Source organism: Manis javanica, chromosome 7 (assembly GCF_040802235.1).
Source record: "Manis javanica isolate MJ-LG chromosome 7, MJ_LKY, whole genome shotgun sequence".
Classification (NCBI taxonomy): domain Eukaryota; kingdom Metazoa; phylum Chordata; class Mammalia; order Pholidota; family Manidae; genus Manis; species Manis javanica.
In genome coordinates this window covers 132,770,869-132,791,784 of record NC_133162.1, presented here as the reverse complement: position 1 = coordinate 132,791,784, position 20,916 = coordinate 132,770,869, and the positions used below count along the sequence as shown (strand labels likewise).

The window sequence follows — 20,916 nt, the reverse complement described above, 5'->3', positions numbered from 1 at the left end:
AAATTTGGTGTGGCTTATATATAAAAAATACTGTTATTCACACCAGAAGGCTAGCTTTAAATAACATCAAGCATGGCCTGTTTAAACATCAGGATCTATGAAATACTCATATATCATTTTTGAAACAAAAATATCTGCATATTTTAATTGTGCATTATTAGCAAAGTCTTTGCCTATTGTGAGTTCTTCCTGTAATAGAGAATAGTAGGTATACAGAGACACATGTACATACACCCTTAGGTATACACACACACTCATCTCATAAAAATGCATGACCAGAGTGGATACTGTCAGGGTAACCACAGCTTCTTAATCGATGTCATTACACTATTAGTAAATACTGAAGAAATTTCTAGTGGCTAAGTGTCCAGAGTCTTGTGGGAAGTCATAATCCCTTTTGTAATTAATTAAACTAAAAACCTAAGACAAGGAGAAAACACATATTAGAATAGCTAAATTCAAAATATTGACGCCACCAAATGCTGGAAAGGGTATGGAGCAACAGCAACTCTCATTCATGAGGCATGCAAATGGTACGGCTACTTTGGAAGACAGTCCGGAGATTTCTTGTAAAACTAAACATACTCACACCACATCATCCAATACTCACACTTCAGTACACACCCAAATGAACTAAAAACTTACGTCCACACAAAAGTCTGCAGGGCAATGTTTACAGCGGCTATTTTCATAACTGGCAAACTTTAAAGCAACCAAGATGTCCTTTAATAAGCAAATGGATCAGCAAACCATGGTTCAGCCATACAATGGAATATTATTCAGCAATGAAAAGTAATGAGCTATCTAGTCACAGAAAGACACAGAGGACACTGCTCCGTGAAAGAAGACAGTCAGAAAAGGCTCTATACTGGATGAGTCCAGTCACATGACACTCTTGAAAAGGCAAAACGCTGGAGGCAGTACAAGGATCCGAGGTTGCCAGGGTTTCAGTGAGGGAAGGGAAGGGAGCAAGGGAAGGGTAAGTAGCGGAAGCACATGGGAGTTCTAGGGCAGTGCAAATACTCTGCATGATACAGTAACAGTGAAAATAGGTCACTAGATAGTTTCAAGTCCCATGGAATGTACAGTATCAAAAGTGAGCACTTGCTTAATAATAATGTATCTATATTAGTTCATCAATTGTAACAAATGTACTGTACTAATACAAGATGTTAATAATAGGGGAAATTAGGTGTGTTTGCAGGGAGGGTATGTAGGAACTCTTTGTAGTTTTCAATTAAAAACTTAGGTTTTTTTTCTGTAAACCCAAAATTGCTCTAAAAAAAAAACCTGTTAAAGAAAACTTTTAAAAAGCTAAACCTAAGACTCAGAGGTTATAAAACCAAACCAAACCAAATCAAAATAAAACAGAACTCCTGGTAAGGTAAGCCAACTTCTATAATTATGCCCAATGGTGTTTTATACCAGGCTTTCATGGAGACCCCACTGGGCACCCAGTTGCTCCCACTTATTCTTGAGGTGGTAACTGTGGTGCGACCCGAGACAATATTGGAATAAGGCACAGAAGAAAAATACCAGAGCGTATCCAGGTTCTATTAGCCTGAAACCTATGATTCTGCAATTGAGTCTGGATTTGAGACAGGCCCCACATCTGTTGAAACCTTAGCCAATTTTTGAATGACACCTAAAACAGGTCTCACCCAGACTAGACCAAATATTGAAGTGAGCTCTTCAAAAGTTACACAATTACTTCAGACGGATAGGGAGTCCTTGTGACCCTTGGGGCAGATTTTGTCAGATGTAAATTTTCCCAGAGCCCCAGGACAACAAGGAGTCTTACCATAAGTGAGATGCTCCCCTGGATTCTCTAGAAAAGGTCTTTTTTAAAAAAAAATCATGTGCTGATAGGAAGGAAAACATTTTAAGTTCAAGTTTCTTGATACAAAACTCAAGGAAACTGATCAATCTTCAGGCATAAAATTAACTTCATGTGAAAATATAGCACCCAAAATATCATTTCTTTATCTCTAAGAACAACTTTAAACCCGAACCCCAACCACTCAGATACCTAAAAAGCAGGGGATGTGAGGATTTTCAAAAAGGAAAGCAGAGCTCCCCGAACAGTGGTTGACAGATGTTCCCAATTCGATCCCTTCAACCCTGGAGCTGCTCAGGAGCTGCCTGCCAGGCCAGGTGCCTCTGGGAGGGAGCAGCCTCTGCAGTGTATCACAGGAATATGAATATTTCCAATGAGGGCATGACAAGAAAAACATCTGAGAAGCACCTCTGAGAGAATCTCTGCCAATGATATTTTAATCAATATTGGCCATATTGGTACTTCACAACATCCTATGTCAAACATGGGTAAATCTGCCCAGGAATTATTTCTGAACATATTTCACATGAAAAGCATAAAGCATGTAGAAGTATATACTACAAAGCTATAAACAAATTCACAGCGTCCTTCATACTTCTGGTAATACTGCCTAATTCCGCATCACAATTCATTAGTTTTCCAACGCTACAAAACCAGAAGTGCGACTCGGCTATTACCTTATAATGACGATGTCTGCACTCATCTCAGGGGGAAGCATTCATGTCGTCACGTGATCCCTCCATGCTGGGGCTGAGCAGTTCTTCAAGCGTCTTTACTGGGTCTACGGGGAAAGAAAAATACATAATTTCCTTGGTGTGCTGCAGCTGACAGTAACACTTCTGTTTTAAGTTATTCAGATTCTCTTTTTTGCCATTTCAGGAAATTTTTACAAATCTAACATCAAACTATCTTGTACAAAATAATCAGCAGAGAGCCTTAAGGGGAAATTTTTCTTCCTTTAAATCACTTATAATCTCCCCTTATCCATCTTTGAATGAATGGGGTCTTTACCTGTTGCAACATCATATTAACCGTCTCCCATGATTATTTACTAACGTGCACTGGATCACAGTTTTATTCTTCGGTCTTGTTAGCAATAGTAAATGTTTCTGGAAGAGAAGCTGAAAATTGTTAGGCTTAGACAGTCCTGTCTGTGGCTTTGCTAGACCATTTTATTGCTTTACCCTGCTATGAAATAAATGAACACATTTTGGATCCTAATCTCCTGTGCCCAGTTTTTTTCCTAACCTAAAAATCACTACTAGAGCCCTAAGTACCTCATCAAGTCCATAGTAATACTGACCTGAGCAGAGAAAAAGTGTGCTCTGCCAGCATGTTCTAAAAGATAGCCTTCCATGTCCACAAAGTTTCGGGCATTCTTTTTTGGAGCTAGCAAGAAAATAAGCTGGCTTTGGCAGTCAATCATGGGCTGCTCTAATTTGATGAATCCATTTTCTGCCGGCTTTACTTGGTGAGACTCTTTCCACTGCCAGCAAACTGACTACAGTTCTTTGCAAACTTCCTTTGCGATTCTACCCAAACACCACCCTCTACACCCCAGAGTTGTGGTACTGAAAAGATAATTTAAAGAAGACTTTTAACAGAGATAAATGATTTTGGAGCTCCTCCATTAACCTCTACAACCTGTTACACAGATTGTTTACCCAGAGAATGATCTCAAGGACAAGGAAAACCAATGGTGCGGTGCTGCGCAAAGCTCAGAATCAGGAAGACGAGCTGTATGCCAGGCTTTAGGATGGAGGGGTCTTTATCACTATGGTTTGTCCAGGGATCTGCTAATGGGGGCTCCCAGTACAATGACGTAAGTTTGATGGTGCTTCTGACCTCTGCATCTAGGTATCTTATTCTGTATATCTTTGGAATTCTTAAGAGCACATGGTTGGGGCAATAAATCCTCCAAGGAGAGGTATATAGTAGTTATTTAAATAACATGGCCCTTCCTTATTAATCTTATTTTGAACAGAAGGAAAGTACAAACTTTATGGTCACATTTATATGAAGTTCTAGAAAAGGGAAAAAAAGGCTATGGTCAGAACAGTAGTTATGAGAGATGAACTAGAAGTGACATATAGAGAACTTTGTGGAATAGTGGAAAAATTCTGTATCTTGACTGGAGTAGTGGTTAGTGCATAGATTACACTTGATAAAAACTCTTAAGAAACTGCACCCACAAAATCTACATTTTATTTTAAGTAAATTATACTTCAGTTAAAAACAAACAATGGGATTCAAAGACATCAGTCTTGAATGACTTTGAATCATGCAGTCTATATGAAGGAGTCTTTACGTCCTTCCTGGTCAGTGAACACAGTGATTCATTCTTTCACTTATGCATCCATGTAACAAAGATCTATTAAGCACAAATATATATCCAGAGTTAATACAGTGGCAGTTAATTACAGAGCTTAGAGTCTGTTAGGGGGGAAATAGATAATGAAAATGGACAAAACAAAGATTTATGACTACAGTATTGAGAGAAGACCCATGTTTCAACTAAGGGCTTGCATCAAAACAGAATGAACTATTTTATGCTAAATCCCAAGATAATCTGAGCTGAAAATATTGGTGTTCTCTGAGTCATTACAAGCTGTTAGAGGGGTCAGACCAAAGCAAACCAAATTAAGTTTTTCCATTAAACATTCTCTCAATCAACTGAATCAAAATATCAGAATTCTTTTCATGCCAAATTTCATTTGTACACTGAAGTCTTTTTTTAAAAAAACATAATTTAGGTCTTCTACACCCTAGGGAAGCTTATATATACAGCTGTCCATAAGGATACCATGGTGTTAAATGACCCTCTTTCTCATGAGCAAAGCCCAGCTGGGAAGACAGGTGCATCTACTTCTGCTGATCCTGTTACCAATGAGGGATTTGCAGTCTCCCAGCAACAAGCATTATGTATACTCAGGATAAATCCAAGCTTGTGACAGGTGCAGTATTTGATATACAAATAAAGTATAACCATGAAGAGGCCAGCATTCCAACATGAAATACTTTCAAGTAAATACATCTCCCTCACTACTCCACCATTTTCAAATGAAGTCTCTCTGTGGGCAATCCAATTCCTAAAGCCATGAAAATTTTCCTTAGCTTGACTGGTATAAAAAAACATCGTACTCTCCTGTATGTCTTTATAACCTATTCAAAATTCTTTCCAAAATGGGAGAAGCTGCTTATGAGATTAAAACGATGAAAGACTATAATTGAAAAGCAAATAAATAAAACAGGAACCATATGATTATTGAATTTCCAAGTCTTCTAAGGAAGACTAGTTTATTGTTTACTTTGTGAAACTCTCTAGAAGAAAACCAACTTGATTTTTTAAAGATTGTCTAAAAGATTGTTTAAAGTAGTTCCGTAATGAGAAGCTTACTTTATACCAAGGCCATAATGGATAATCAACCAAACATATACAACATTACCTGTTACTGGTCTGACTGTCCTTCCCAGTCTCTGACCAGACAACTTAAGGTTTTAGTTGCTGGCTGGACAAAGAATGGTCACTAAAACTCTGAAGTAACTGGCACTCTGGAAAACTCTCTCAAACATGACAGCCATTCCATATATCTATAGAAAATTCTGCCAGATTGCAAAGTATAAAATGACACTTTCATTGCTTTCTTACTCTGCTCAGTGAGAAATTCAAAAGAAATGTTCTTTTGCCAATTAGGAACTATAGATCCTGTTTGTATATGCTGAACATATTTAAGATTTGAGAAATGTGCACCATTTTGACCAATTTTTAAAAAAAATCCTATGTTTTATTTTTATTCTCCAAAGAATTGATGATTGGAATAGTTAACACAATGGAACATCTTCTTAAAAGTTTAATGTAATTTTCCTTCCACTTTTCCAATTTTTATTCCCTCAGTCTCACTTTAGTTTTGGTTTCTAGTCTTTTTTGCCAATGTGAATATCAGCTCTCTGTGTTCCCAATTCTTCCCATCATTCTTTGAAATTCACTGGTATTTTAAGAAATTTTTTAACGAAAAAAGTGCTGCTGAGGTTGTGAGATTTGAAGAACCTTGTTAAGTACTGGCATTTCAGAATTTCTCAGTCTCAAGCCACTGGATGCATAATTGTGGTGCAAAATTCTAGATGATTTCTAAAGGTTTCTGCATTGTCACAGTTTTCTTCCCCAACCACTTTCAAAGATGTCACATCATGATACTCAGTCCGCAGGCCTGGATCCAATGAGATAAACCTTTCCCATGTGTCCTTAGAGCACATTTTAAGCAGATTCAAATTTAATAAATCTGTTAAACAATAAAATCTTCCTATGAGCATTGAAACATTTTGAAAGAAGAAATAAAATATTTGGAACTAGTGATTTAGGACTGAATCTTTCATGGTGGGGTGGGGCTCAATTTTAGAAATTAACTTTACCATGTATACACACTTAAGATAAGTTCAAAAGCATATATTTAGCACCTAGCACATGTCAGTCACTGTGCAAGGAAGGCACTGTGGGCACGTGAATTAAAAAACATGGCCCTTTCTCTAACTCATATCAGCCAATGAAGGTAAGGAGACAAACACATAAAAGAGACGATTTAATGTAATGCCATTTGGCATGTGCTATGACAAATGTGTACATGGGCTATAAAAAAAAGGTAGATTGGCCGGACACTTAATTTCTCAGATGAGGTGGGAAGGACTAGGATGTGTTCCATAAATTATTGACTGAGAATCTAATTTCGGACAACATGTGTCATCTAAACCAGTCCTTAAGACACTGTCCTGTTTATTCATTGAAGATTTCATTAAATACTTCCAATACTTGGTTTTGCCCTGTTTTTCATTCAATAATCTTTTAATATTTACCATGTGGCTAGTTCAGACAGAATTTTCTCACCTGTAAAATGCAAAGGCCTATAGGGTTATTGTGATGCTCAGTGAAATAATATATATAAAAAGACTAAATGAAGTACCTGCTGCAGCTCCGCGGGAAGTGTGTTCCGAGGCTTGGGTGAATAAACTAGTGAAAATGGTGAAGCCAAAAGAAGTCTAGGGAAAGGATAAAGTGCGAGAAACCCGTTGAGGGCTCACAGGAGGCCTGGCGCCATTCATCCCTCTCCGACAACCTCCCCGCTCTCGCCCATCCCGGCACAGCACGTGCTCGCCTCTCCCCAGCCCCTTACAGGAAAACTGCACAGGCAGATCCCCAGTGACTGACAGGCGGCAGACCAATTGTGCCGCAGAGGGTGGAGAGGACAGCCTCTCTCCCCCAGGCTGCGGGTAGAAACACCTGTAAGCGGGCTAAGGCCAGGTGGGGCGTTCTGGAAATCCTGCAATTTTACCCTACACCTGCTATGTGGTAATTGCCCTTCCCCTAAAAAAGAAAGTAGAAGGACAAAGGCTCAATCATCCCTACCAAAGATTTGACTTATGATAGATAACTCTCTGCCGTTAGACAAAATTTTCATGTGTAAAAGATCGGGCTTATCACAGCTTTCACCAGACAAGTCACCCAACTCATCCAAACAGGTTGCTTGGTGTTGCTTGGTGTTTATATCTGAAGGGAGAACTACATATTCCTCTAAGACGAAGGGCTCACATGGATGATTATCTGTAGCTAGGAGTCAGTTCTGGGGAGAGATAAGTGAGCTGAGGACATCTTTAAGGTTTCCATACAGATCCATGAATAGGTTCAATGAGATCTATGTATTCCTTTTAAACAGACTGGATGGGAAAATTGTGAAAGGCTTTAAAATGGACCAAAAGACTTTTTATTAAGGTATGATTGATATACACTCTTATGAAGGCTTCACATGAAAAACAATGTGGTCACTACATTCATCCGTATGATCAAGTCCCCCCCACACCCCATTGCAGTCACTGTGCATGAGCGTAGTGAGATGGCACAGGGTCACTACTTGGAATACTGAGTACCTTTACTGGAAAGGGGGCCTTATCTAATAGTCTTCTTGGTTATCTGGTTCTTTGAAGGGCAATTTGAGCTATTTACAAAGCTCTAAATTATAGATAACTGATAGTAGTTAAAATTCCTTTATAGACATGCAAATTCCTTCTAATAGAGGGAAAACTGATTTCCCTCCCATTACAACTGGAGGGAAAAATCCAGTTTTGAATTTATTTGTAGATTCATTTCAACATTCCTGAATCAACTATGTATGTTTGGTATTTTGAATTCCCTGAGCCAGTTGACAACATCTTACTCGTTTTCTCGTTAATAATGAAATTAAATTCTTGACAGATTTTTCATATTTGTATAACAATCTTAAGTGTGCCCCATTAAAAACTACCCTTTAATAATATGTTTTTAAAATATCTGTTTTGGTTTCCCGTAATTTAAAAAATAATTTAAGTGATTTATGGGTCTTACAGACTACTATCTTATAATCACACACTCTCATATAAACCCAGTGTTCATGATTGTAAATACAATTATTTTGGCATTAAGAGGTATTAGTAAGAACAGAGACAGAAAAAGGCCAACATGATTTTGTACAAAGAGAGTTAACACAAATATTAAAATTGTCACAATACTGCATATTGTATTGACATACTGGATATAATAATCTGTATATAGCAAGCCAATGCTATATTCACAAGGTGAACAGATATTTCACTTTAGCAAAACATCTCCTGCTACATTAAAAACCAAATTGTGAAATTGAATTTCTCAAATTTATAGATGTTTTTATTTTATCTGCAATTATGTTCTATAACAGGTGTAAGCATAAAGGCAATTATGCCTGACTTTTTTTGCATATTTTTAAGTAATATTATAGTAAAAATGATTTACTACTGGGGTTCAAGGAGATTTTTGTCCTTGTTTTTGTTTTTCCATTTAAAAGACTACATATTATATAGACTTGAGAAACACTAACATAAAAGATTGTGGACAATATATATTTCAAGTTTCACATGTGTGGAATTTAGTATCTAAGAGACAGAGATCTGGTGTACAGAAAGAGTTCATTTATTTCAATCCCATGATCATCTTTAATTTATCCTGACTTCCCATCAGATCATGTACTATAAGAATAAAGAAGGCTCAAAATAAATGTTATTGTTTAAAAAAAAAAACGAGTCCTAATGGAGCTTTCAAAGCTCCCCTGTGTAGCTGTAAAATATCATTCATCTGTTCAGATTCTGATATATTATTAATTTCATTTTAGAAACATTAGAATTCAGACTATGAGATTATTTTGTTAGCAAAGGATTGCAAGGAGAGATGGATTTATGATGTATTCATTTGTAATATCTCTGACACCAAACGCCATGGTGTATTTCTTTCTGATGTATATGTATAACAGTAACAATATTATACCCAGCAGTAATAGTGGTGCGACTTCATTCAGGTATCCAGACCTGATTCCAATGTGTGTAAGGATGTGGGAGGGAGTCTCCCCACACATATTTACACCAAGCAATTCTCGATCACCAGCAGGGTGTTAGAGAGCTCAACTCAGTTCTGATGCTGTCTGCCTGGAGACAGCACCAGATTCCCCAGGTGAAGGGCTGAGTCCTACAAGACTGCCCTCCACCCCCAACTCCAGATGCCAGCGGCAAGTCCCAGGCAGTTCCCTGTGCTTCTGACTTACCCACTACAGAGAGTCTACCTCCCCCTCGGTTTCGATTGATTTGTTAGAGTGGCTCACAGAACTCAGGAAAACACTTAACGTTTACCAGTTTAATAAAAGATACCATAAAGGATACAAGGTAACAGCCAGATGAAGAGAGACAGAGGGCAAGGTCCCAAATAAAGGAGCTTCTATCTTCATGGAGTTTGGGGCCTGGCTGGGTGACACATGGAGGCGGTCTGGTTCCCCAAGCACAGAAGCTCTCCCTGACTGATGAGCAGGACCCAACCCAGCAGAGCCCGTAGAGATAGATAAGTTCTTCTCAACGGTTTTGTGAGGGCTTCACTGCATAGGCATGATTGACTGAATTATTGGCCATTGGCTGATTCAGCCTCCAGCCCCTGCCCTTGGGTTGGGGGTCTAAAAGTTTCTCATTAACATGACAAAACACCAGTTTCACCTGTAAGACTCTGCAGTGTTTTCAAGAACTGTGGATGAAGACCAAATATACCTGGGAAATATGTATTTCTTATAACTTATTACATCACACCGTTTTAAACCCAAGAAGAATGGAAATAAACCAAATTTGTGTTGTTTAAACTGACAGAGTCATTTTCTACTCTTCTAAAGCCAGTTGCATCTTGGGAAATGATAGCTATTAGTTGAGAAGTATGTTTTAGTCATTTAAAATATGCATTGCTTTCTGCGTATTATTCATTTAAAAGAGCCTTTTTCAGAATTCAGCCTTTAACTCTTTGGGGAATTGAACAGAGTCCTCTTTGTAGTGGTGGAAAAGGAAATACCAAATACACAGTAAACTCTACCACCAGACGGAACAAGGGAAGATTAAAGGTGTGGCTTTGAACTTCATATAAAGGCAGGGTTTGGGAGGTTCTGTTGTGTGGAATGTAAGCTTGAGGAATTTTGATGTTCAGGGAATTCTCAGCATTTAGTAGGTTTAGGGACATGTCCGTTGTTCTTTTTCACTTATTTATCCCTAGTTCCTGATATATAGTAGACATTCAATAAATGAATCAACGATATTTATAGCTGGAAGGGTTCAACCCAGGACAGCATGCTTATGTTAAAGATTTTGAAAAACACTTAGTGATAACATGTGAAGCTCTATTATAGCAAAGACATTTTAGCAATAATTGTTTTAATTAGAGAACATTATTCAAGTTAGAATATAAAATATAACTGGCACATTTATTGTTTTGTTTTTTTTAGCTTATAGAGAAAGGCAAATAGATATATGTACAATATACCTATCGTTTTATTCCATTGTGAATTTCCTTCTGTGGTGGGGTATTTTGTTATTAAAGTAAGTGTCTGTTTTTTCAATTTCTTTTAGTTCTGTTTTTCTACTGTAAGTAGCAAAGAGGACTTTCTCTATGCCTGGGGGTATGGTTGATTCAGAGAGAACAAAGAATCACATTTTTGGCCTTTAAGCAATTAATTTGACCTTTGTAAGTCAACAGTGCAGACAATAGTCTTTAAAACCATGGCTTTGAATTGCAAGTACCAGCAGCTTAAAAGGAAAAAAAATTCCAAAAGCTTAGATTTAAATATCAAGAGACAAATCCTGGAGGATTTAGAGCAAAGGTTTAGGCTATAGAGAAGCTGGAAAAAAATAAGTGATGTCAAAGCAACAGTTTTCCTACAAAACAGAGAAGTGATAAAAATAAAAATCCTTTCTGGACTAGAAAAGGAAAGGGAGACAGGGATAGGAGAATAAAAAGTATAGATAGTATGGGTGGCCTTATTCTCTGAACCTACTTTGGGGTTGGAAGTCTGGAGAGTCAGGAGACAGAAACTCCCCAAAACATTCAGTATCTCTTACACTAGTGACTCACCTCACATCTACTCTGGAACTTGAGAAAATAACCTTGCCATTTATCTTTCATCAAAGTCGGCTACAGAATAGGTATGTCACCCAGGCAGATTAGGTAAGGAAGGGGCCTGAAATAGCCCACTATCCTACCCAAAATTTCTTTGGCTCTCATAAAGCATGGAGGGAATAACGGAAGTCCTCCAGGCTATGACTAAGGAACAAGAGCATTGAGCTCGGGATCAGTGAGTCTAAGGGGTGCTCTAGCTGGATGTGAGCAGACCCCACAGCTGATGGGCAGCTCTACCTGGGAGTCAGATGGAGGAGCTGGTAAATCCTAGGGGACCACCATGTCAGCAAAAGCCAAATAGGGGCCTGGGTTTGCAGTGGCAGAACTCCACGGTCCCACAGAGCAAATTCCATGTTATCAGTGCCGATGGGACGGAAGTCAGATGACAACCAAGACTGCAGATGACGGAGATGCAACCACAGGTCAGATGTTTTGAATCTAGGACAGTACACAGAGCCCAACAGAAGGAATAATGCAGTAAGGTAGGGAAGGGAATGCCAGGGTGAAGCAGACAGAAAGTCTGAGCTGGCTTGACTAACCTGATGTGGGAACAGTGGGGAGAGGGCCTGAGACTGATAAGCAAGATGGATGGCACGGCTGGAAATAGATTAGACCAAGATGGCATCCAGTTTGACTGGGAATAGCCCTTTAACTTCATTAAAATAAAATTTACATAGTAAAAATCATGCTCATCTGTGTGACAGTTTCAATTGTCATGACAACCCTCTGGAAGAGACCTAATAAGGAAAAGACCCCTTTTTCTAAGAATCTTCCCAGAGCAGTCATGACTATTCCACCCTGTTTTACATACTCCTTGTACTTCCAACAAAAGAGCAAACAAGCCCCAAGGGAGGGGCTATCCTGCCTGTGGAGTAGTTCCTTCTGCTTTGCTCTCTGAGCTATACTTTTCATAAATTTGCTTCACATCGTACCCAGCTTTCATTTGATTTCTATCCTGTGCATAGCCAAGAACACTCCACTGTAATGGAGGCCCAAGGGCTAGGGCCTCCCGCTTTCTCCCACAACAGCAAGGGATAGAAAAAAGTGGTGGTAGAAAGTCCTGCATTGAACAAAATGTGAATGAACAGGAGACAAGAAGTGGTCAAGTTACCTTCAACTAACCAGATCAGATTTTCTGCTAGCAATCAAAACAGGACCAGAAACTTCACTTACACTTATTAGATAAATAAAAGTTGTGTTTTTACGCACTTGCATCTGAGACTGGCTACATTTTTTTCTTAGTCATACATATGTTTTTAAAACAGAAGTTAATACATACAAAATATATGCTCTATCAGGAACACATAATGATCAACATTTAAATAATCAAATAGCAGCTAAGAGGGAGGAGAAGAAATAGTTCTGCAACTACTGGATGCCTAGCATTTAGCATGATGTTAAAATACACATTACTGACATAAAATACACATTAATATTTTGAATAAGTAATCGAAGAACAATCTAATCATTGCCATTACACTAGAGGGTATTATGTTCAGTGAAATAAGCCAGGAGGAAAAAGACAAATACTATATGATTTCACTTTGTGCAATATAAAAATAAAACAAAACAAAATGAGCAAAATAGCAGTAGAGTCAAGAGACACTGAGAAGTGACTTGTGGTTTCCATGGGAGAGGGCTGGGAGTGGGTAGATAGGAAGGGTGAGGGGGATAAAGAGGCACAAAAATTCTCAGAAAGAGCAAAGCTGGGGGTATTATACTCCTTGATTTCAAGCTATACTACAAACCTACAGTTATCAAAACAGTATGGCACTAGCACAAGAACAGACCAGGCTTGTGCTTATGTTGAAGAGATTCTTGCCTACGTTTTCTTCTAAGAGTTTTATGGTTTCATGTGCTACATTTAGGTCTTTGATCTACATCAAGTTTACTTTTGTGTATGGAGTTAGACAGAAATCCAGTTTCAGTCTTTTGCATGTATCTGTCCAGTTTTCCCAAAACCAATTATTGAAGAGACTGTCTTTTCCCCATTGTATATTCATGGGTCCTTTATCCTATATTAATTGACCATATATGCATGGGTTTATAACTGGGCTCTCTACTCTGTTCCATTGGTCTATGGGTCTGTTCTAGCTGGGAGTCAGATGGAGGGGGCGGCTAAACCCCAGAGGACCATCTCTCCTTGCAGCCCTTTGCTAATAAAGTGATATCACAGTTTGATTCTAATGTTTCTAAAATGAAGTTAATAATATATCAAAATCTGAACAGATAAATGATATTTTACAGTTACACAGGGGAGCTTTCAAAGCTTCATTAGGACCGGTTTTTTTTTTCAACAATGACATTTGTTTTGAGCCTTCTTTATTCTTATAATACATGATCTGATGGGAAGTTAGGATAAATTAAAGATGATTATGGGATTGAAATAAATGAACTTCATTAAAATCAAGTTTACATAGTAAAAATCATGCCCATCCATGTCATGACAGTTTAGAATTATACTTCCCCCAATGATCAGCAAAGTGGAGCATCTCTTCATGTGCCTGTCGGCCGTCTGTATTTCTTTCTTGGAGAAATATCTGTTCTTGTCCTCCGCCCATTTTGTTATCAGGTTATTTGTCTTTTTTGGTGCTAAGGCATATGAGTTCTTTATATATTTTGGTGTTAACCCCTTATTAGATAAATCATTTATGAATATTCTCTTCCATATTGTAGACTGCCTCTTTGAAGAAGACATAGACAAAAATCTCTTGAATATAAACACAAGGAATTTTTTTCCTGGACACACGTCCTCGGGCAAGGGAAACAAAATAAAAAATGAAAAAGTGAGACTACATCAAACTAAAAGACTTCTGTACAGCAAAGGACACCATCAGCAGAACAAAAACTCATGTAACCAACTTGTATTATGATTGAGAATTTTGTTCTTTCTCAGGATTGCTTTGGGTATTCAGGGCCTTTTGTGGTTCCATAAGAATTTTAGGGGCATTTGCTCTAGTTCACTGAAAAATATCATTCATATTGTGATAGAGATTGCATTCAATCTGTAAATTGTTTTGGACAGGGTGGCCATTTTGATAATATTAATTTTCCCATTTATGTGTATCTTCTTTAATTTCTTTCATGAGTGTCTTATAGTTTTCAGAGTACAGGTATTTCACTTCCTTGGTTATGTTTATTCTTTTTGATGCAACTGTAAATTATAAGTTGTTTCCCTGATTTCTCTTTCTGCTAGATTGTTAGTATACAGGAATGCAACAGATTTTTGTGTATTAATTTTGTATCCTGTAACTTTGCTGAATCAAGTTAGTTCTATTAGTTTTTTGGTGGAGTCTTTAGGGTTTTCTACATGTAATATCATGTCCTTTGCAAATAGTGACAGTTTTACTTCTTCCTAACTAATTTGTGTGCCTTCTATCTCTTCATCTTGTCTGATTGCTGTGGCGAGGACCTCCAGTACTATGTTCAATAAAAGTGGGGGGAGAGTGGACATCCTTGTCTTGTTCCTGATCTTAGAGAAAAGCTTCCAGCTTTTTGCCATTGAATACGATGTTCACTGTGGATTTGTCATATTTGGCCTTTATTATGTTGAGTACTCACCCTGTTTACCCTTTTTGTTGAGAGCTTTTATCATGAATGGATGTTGAATTTTGTCAAATGCTTTTTCAGCATATATTGAGTTGATCTGTGGTTCTTACCCTTCTTTTTGTAATGTGGTGTATGATGTTGATTGATTCACAAATATTGTACCATCCTTGCATCCCTGGAATAAATCTCACTTGGTTGTGGTGGGTGATTCTTTTGATGCATGTTTGAATTCAGTTGGCTAGTATTTTGTTGAGGATTTTTGTATCTGCGTTCTTCAGTGCTGTTGTTCTAAAATTTTCTTTCTTTGTTGTGTCTTTGTCTGGTTTAGGTATTAGAATAATGCTGGCCTCACAGAATGAGTTGGGAAGCATTCCCTCCTCTTCCGTCTTCTGGAATACTTTAAGAAGGATGGGTATTAGCTCTTCTTAAAAGGTTTGTTAGAATTCCATGCTGGTCTTAATTTTAAAAAGTTGTTTTCAAATATTTGAAGCAATTTTGGAAACCAGGTTCTACACTATTATTTGATTTTATTTGTTTTTTACAGTTTTTATTTTAGTGCCCTCACTCAGCATCGTAACATTGTAGATGGAGGGTGGGTTTATGGATCGAGTGGTTCAGTCCTCTGTTTAACAACTGATGGAATTCACTCATTCAAGGGCACAGAGCAGACTAGTAGTTCTTTCTTTAGTAAAAAAAAAAAAACCTTGTTGCTCTCTTTCCCTTCAGGTTTTTTCTGTTTTCTCCTCACCCATTTTAATAACTGTTAAAAACAGTCAGACAGGTAAAGAGTAGTGGCATTTGGGATTATAAAGGATTGGGAACACAAGATCAGTCAATGCAGGATGCAGTTAGAATTGGTAAGGCAAACCCCTTTGTATAAATGTAGTAGTATAAACTATACCTAAGCTATGCTTTCAAAGAGTTTGCTAAGTCTATTTATTATAGAGAAAATCTTTATAATGGCATGAATACTACTATCTCAGACCTTTAAGTTATTTTATCACAAAGCAGATTTTCCTATTTTGAAGATCTATTTTATATATATATCCATATTCTGGGTCAACTTGCCAAATATCCAAATGTTATAAAATATCAATTCTGTTTGAAACACTAAATAGATTTTCCAAATGCTATTCCCACGTTGTTAATATTTCCTAGTCTGTCATTTCAAATGTTTTTAGTTTACTTCTCAGTCAACTTACTGAAAAGGCATCGGTGTACAAATAGTGAACTCAAAACTGATGATTCAATGGAAAGTGTATGAGGAGAAATGGTATCTTTAAACTGTCGAATAGTGTTCACAACCATCCATTCTTTAAGGCTATTAGACACCAAGGCACACTAACAAATGGATCTACAGTGTCTCTGCAGTGGTCATCACAGGCGAATCGGTAATGCACTCTATTATTTTGTTAGACTTGCACTTCCAGTGACATTATAGTGCCCATAAAATGGTCTGATAACTTACAATCAGGATACAACTAAAGTAATATATTACAGACTTCATAAAAAGGCTTCTTGAGAACTCCCTTACAAATTATTATGGGATCTCACTGCAGCATTCTTGCTCTTTCTTCTGTCTAATCATCTCATTCCATTCTTCTTACGATCCTTAGACTGTTCTTGCAGCTAGTTTTTTGTTTAAAGGCTCAGGTACTATTATTACATGTGGTCAATCACTGCTTGGCCTGGAGCAACAAATGTACAGGCAGACCAAGGATGTGGGCACATGGGGACAGGCTGACAGCAGGTCACTTCTTCCTGCACCTCTAGCTTTACTTGCTGACATGGCTTTTTAAGCAGGTTGAATTTATGCCCTTCTTTCCCTTTTCCCAAAAGGTTAGACTGCCAACCTCCTTCCCATGTACAGGGTTTAAATCAGCCCAACATTCAAAAGCACAGACATTCCTAAGTAGGAGAAATCTTAAACATAAAAGGCATTTGCCAGTGTCTTAGCTTTTGTTCCTCCTTTTGAGTTATGCGTTAGGATTCTTTGATGACTCCGAAAGCTGGAATTATTAATGAAAACTTGGATGTGATCAAACAGTTTGAAAGTAATTGGCCAATCTGTTCCTTTTATCTTTTGCAGACAGAAATTATTTACAGAACTACAATACTTACTTAAGAGAAGCTTTCTGAAAATTCAAAAAAAAAGGTCTTTTCTCTTTTTTTCTTTTCTTCTCATTTGGTCATCCCCTTTTTCTATTTTTTGCCCTTCCTTTCTTAATTCCCTTCTTCTTAGTTATTCCATTTCATCAATTAAAATTAAATATAGATTGTAGGTGATGAAATAAATTGCTCAGTTTAGCTCAGAAATTTAAGGAAGTCATTATCTCAGTGAGAGGCATAGAGGATGGAATTTCAAAACTCTATTTTGAATGGGAACTTATATTTTTATATGAGGGAGTAGACTTTTGCTTAGAATGTTTCATTAAGATACTGAGACCCTGACACAGTTGACAGGATTTGAAAACTGTTAGCAGTTTCCCCCACCCTGCCAAACGGGAAAACCCAAGAAGCTGTCAAGGTTTAATAGGACACAAAGGGTCATGTTTTGTACCTTTCAACATCAGTTGCTCTTGTAAAGCTGCAGGCTCCAGAACTGAAATGGGCCTGGAGGCCACAACCTGGTGGCGAGAGATTTTTCTGAACTCCAGACTATAAAAATAATGAATGTTCATAACTAAGTCCACTGACATTAAAAAAAATGTTCAGTACTTTAAGCTGTCCTGACTCTGGCTGCGCCTATTCAAGATGAACACCTAGTGCTGCTGACTTTAATTCTAAGCACTGTCCACAATTGAAGCAAGCCAATGGCATGAATGTCATAGTGACCTTTCTGCTCCATTTACCATCATGCATTGTGAAGGGTTGAATTATGTTCCCTCAGAATTCGTATTTTGAAGTCCTAACTCTCAGTACCTCAGAATGTGATATTACTGGAAAATAGGGATCTTATCCAGGTAATTAGTTAAGATAAGATCATAGTGGAGTAGCATGGGCCTAATCTGACTGGTGTCCTTGTAAAGTGGGTTAAGTTTGGACACAGATGCACACCCAGGGAGAATGCCATGTGAAGACAAAGGTAGACAGGACGAAGCAGCAGAAGCCAAGGTACAATGAAGACACCAGGGAATGCCCAGAAGCTGGGAGAGGAGAATGTGACCGCCCTGCCACTCCCTTGGCCTCACACTGCTGTCCCCCAGACCCATGAGGTGACAAATACTTTCATCTGAGCCACCCATTCTGCGGTTCTTTGTCATGGCAGCCCTAGCAAATTAATACAGTTGGTTAGTAAGACGATACCTAATTTAAGATGTGGTATTTACAATGCAGAGCATGTATATTTATTTGTTATTATGAGGAGATAAGATCCTCAATCAACCAGCAATTATATCTGAATTGGCAATTCAAAATTCTAGAATCATTTTAGAACCACATTTACGTACTCCCTCTGGAGAGCAAACTCCATGTGGAATAATTCACATTTTAACACCTGGGTCAACACCACATCGACCTTCAGGAGCCTACCCAGACAGTGGTACTAAGAACCTATAGATAAGAACTGACCCATGTGCTGCTGACAGCTATCTCTGCTTGAACCTCATGATTTGTATCTGAGATAACTGTAGGTCTTATGAGGACTGAATCTTATGTAACTTTGGGATCCCTGTTGAAGAGAAAAAGAGAAGATTATAGGTAAAAAGTTAGATTCATATGAAATGGGCCCATGTAAGTGATAGGTTCTGAAGCTTAGTCTTAATTAACTTCATCTGAAACCTACTTCTAGAGATAAGACAGTGATGGCAGAGCCCAGAGACCATACAACCAATTTCATGGATGAAGAGATGCTTAGATCAACACAGTTTTGCTAGATGATAACTGGGCAATACATACAAGTAGGCACACAAGAGAAAAGAGAGATGACTATGCCTAAAGATATTGCAAATGTTCTAGACAAATCAATCTAGTCTGATTTCATGCCAGCATTTTGAGATGTCAGATCAATTTAGCTGGCCAGTCTGGCAATCTAGTGCTAACAGTAAGTCAAAACAGTTGTTGAAGTATGAGCCAATTGAGTGATTTAAAACTTTTCCATATTTCAGTGGTACGTCCCATAGACATAACTGCATATACTAACATCTCCACTCTGCTACTTTCCTTTTCCCTGTGAACAACATTCAGTACCAAGCCTTTTGGCGTTGGCTCAAGAACCTGCACTGTTTCATGTATCCATTCTGTTTCTCTGTTTGGGTGTCATCCCTCTTTGTCTTCTCAGTAAATGTCTGTTTACCTGTCTGTGTTCCATATGATTTTCCACAGTGGGTTGAGAATCCATTACATTATCTCCATTGCTCCAGGATAGTCATGCTCATGAACCCATAAATATGACACATAGTCTAAGAAGAGCCATACTTTTAAAAATCTCTACCTTCTTTCCTGTTTCTTGTCCTCGTATAAAACAGCAACCCCTACTCATATTCCTTCTAAATTATCTCCAAACCTCCCCTCCAGTCCTGATTCATTCATGTTTTCCCCTTCCTCATTTTCTTGATTTGATAATCAAAGAACTGATCAGTCAAAGGCAGAACCTTTCTAGGAGAGCAGTGGACAGAAAGAAAATAAGAAAACCACCTTTAGCTCCACGTAAAAGAGAAAGACAGAACACTATGTTGATAAAATGTGTTCCTTCTCTTTCCTAATTCAAATACTCCCAGAAACTCCAGGAAAACCTCCCTAATGACACACTTCCACCTGTCTCACTATTAATTGACTACTCCCCCTTCCATTTTTTTTTTACCACTTCTGTACTTTTAAAATGTTTATTTTACTTATGATAATACATTGAATTTAAATCTATTCCTGCCAAAGAGTGTGAACTTCTTAATCAGGAGCTCTATATTCTTAATGCCTCATGCTGTCATGGGTACATAATACATTCTCAGGTAATGTTTGCAAGAAAGTGAAATATCTTTACAAGTTATTTCCTGTGCATCTATTCCCATGGGTATGCTTTAGAATGATATTGGACATCTGTATGCTTTTAGAGTCACTGGCATATAGTAGTTGCACAATAAATGTTTATTGATCAAAGAATGAATTTATAAGATTTGATTTTGTGAATAATTAGCCTCTGGAAATAGACTTTAAGATCCTAAGTAAAACTCACTGCAGATTTCTGAATACATAATATGCCAAATACAGATTTCTTAATCATATAATTAATATCAAATCCAGGATAAATTTGCCTTTGGCAATTTTAATGTTCCACAAGGAAAATGCCTTAATATTCCCTTCCTTTTTTCACAAGAAATACAAAGGACATTTAGACCTCTCCCTTGCCATGGAGATGACAAATTTGTCACAAATAATTCCAAACAAATGGAAACATTGACATCCCTGCAGGTGGCTGCCATTTTTCACCCTGTTTCACTTAACATTTGACAGCTCTACCCCTTTGATGCTGCCAAGTAAAGGCTACACTTCAGGTCTAAAAATGAAGAGTGAGGAAGCACAGGCCGTGAGCCGAGAGAAGCACAAGGGAAAGGCTTCCGACCAGGAGGACCTTAGAAAAATTCAGAGAAGAGAAAGGATACCTGGGTGTGTCCTAGATAATTGTGGTAGTTGGGTGGACAGGGTTAAACTGGCATGGAATGTTTTAGCCCATGATCAGAGGTTTGAACTTTATCCCAAAATTTAATCTGAAGCCATTGAAGGTTCAGCAGGGTATGAGTCGCCAACCTGGATTTACTGGACCCAAGGGGTGGAAATGACAGTGAGACTACATTTTATGGGATACACTGGATTAGATCCATGAATTAGGAGGGTGCTGAGATAGGTTGGAAAGGTCCAGAATACTTGGGGGCTACAATCTTCGGCAAAGAGATTCCTGTTCATTCTTGTTAACATTTCCCACCTCCACTTTTATTCTACACCTTTACACCTTTCCAAACACACACATTGATAGAGCAGGACTAACTGAAAAAGGTGTATGTCTGAATTCTGACTTGAAATCCCATGGCAGCACCTTATCACTATCAACAGATAAATATTG

General features: G+C 37.9%; 1 protein-coding gene across 2 annotated transcripts in view; it reads right to left on the bottom strand.

The window, feature by feature from the left end:
• The window catches only part of B3GALT1 (beta-1,3-galactosyltransferase 1), a 485,458-nt gene that overhangs the window by 313,432 nt on the left and 151,110 nt on the right, over positions 1–20,916 (bottom strand). For both annotated transcript variants that reach the window (XM_073241604.1, XM_036996130.2), the window contains exon 2: positions 2,515–2,618. The gene's annotated coding sequence lies outside the window, so the exon portion shown is untranslated. The remainder of the gene's footprint in view (positions 1–2,514; positions 2,619–20,916) is intronic.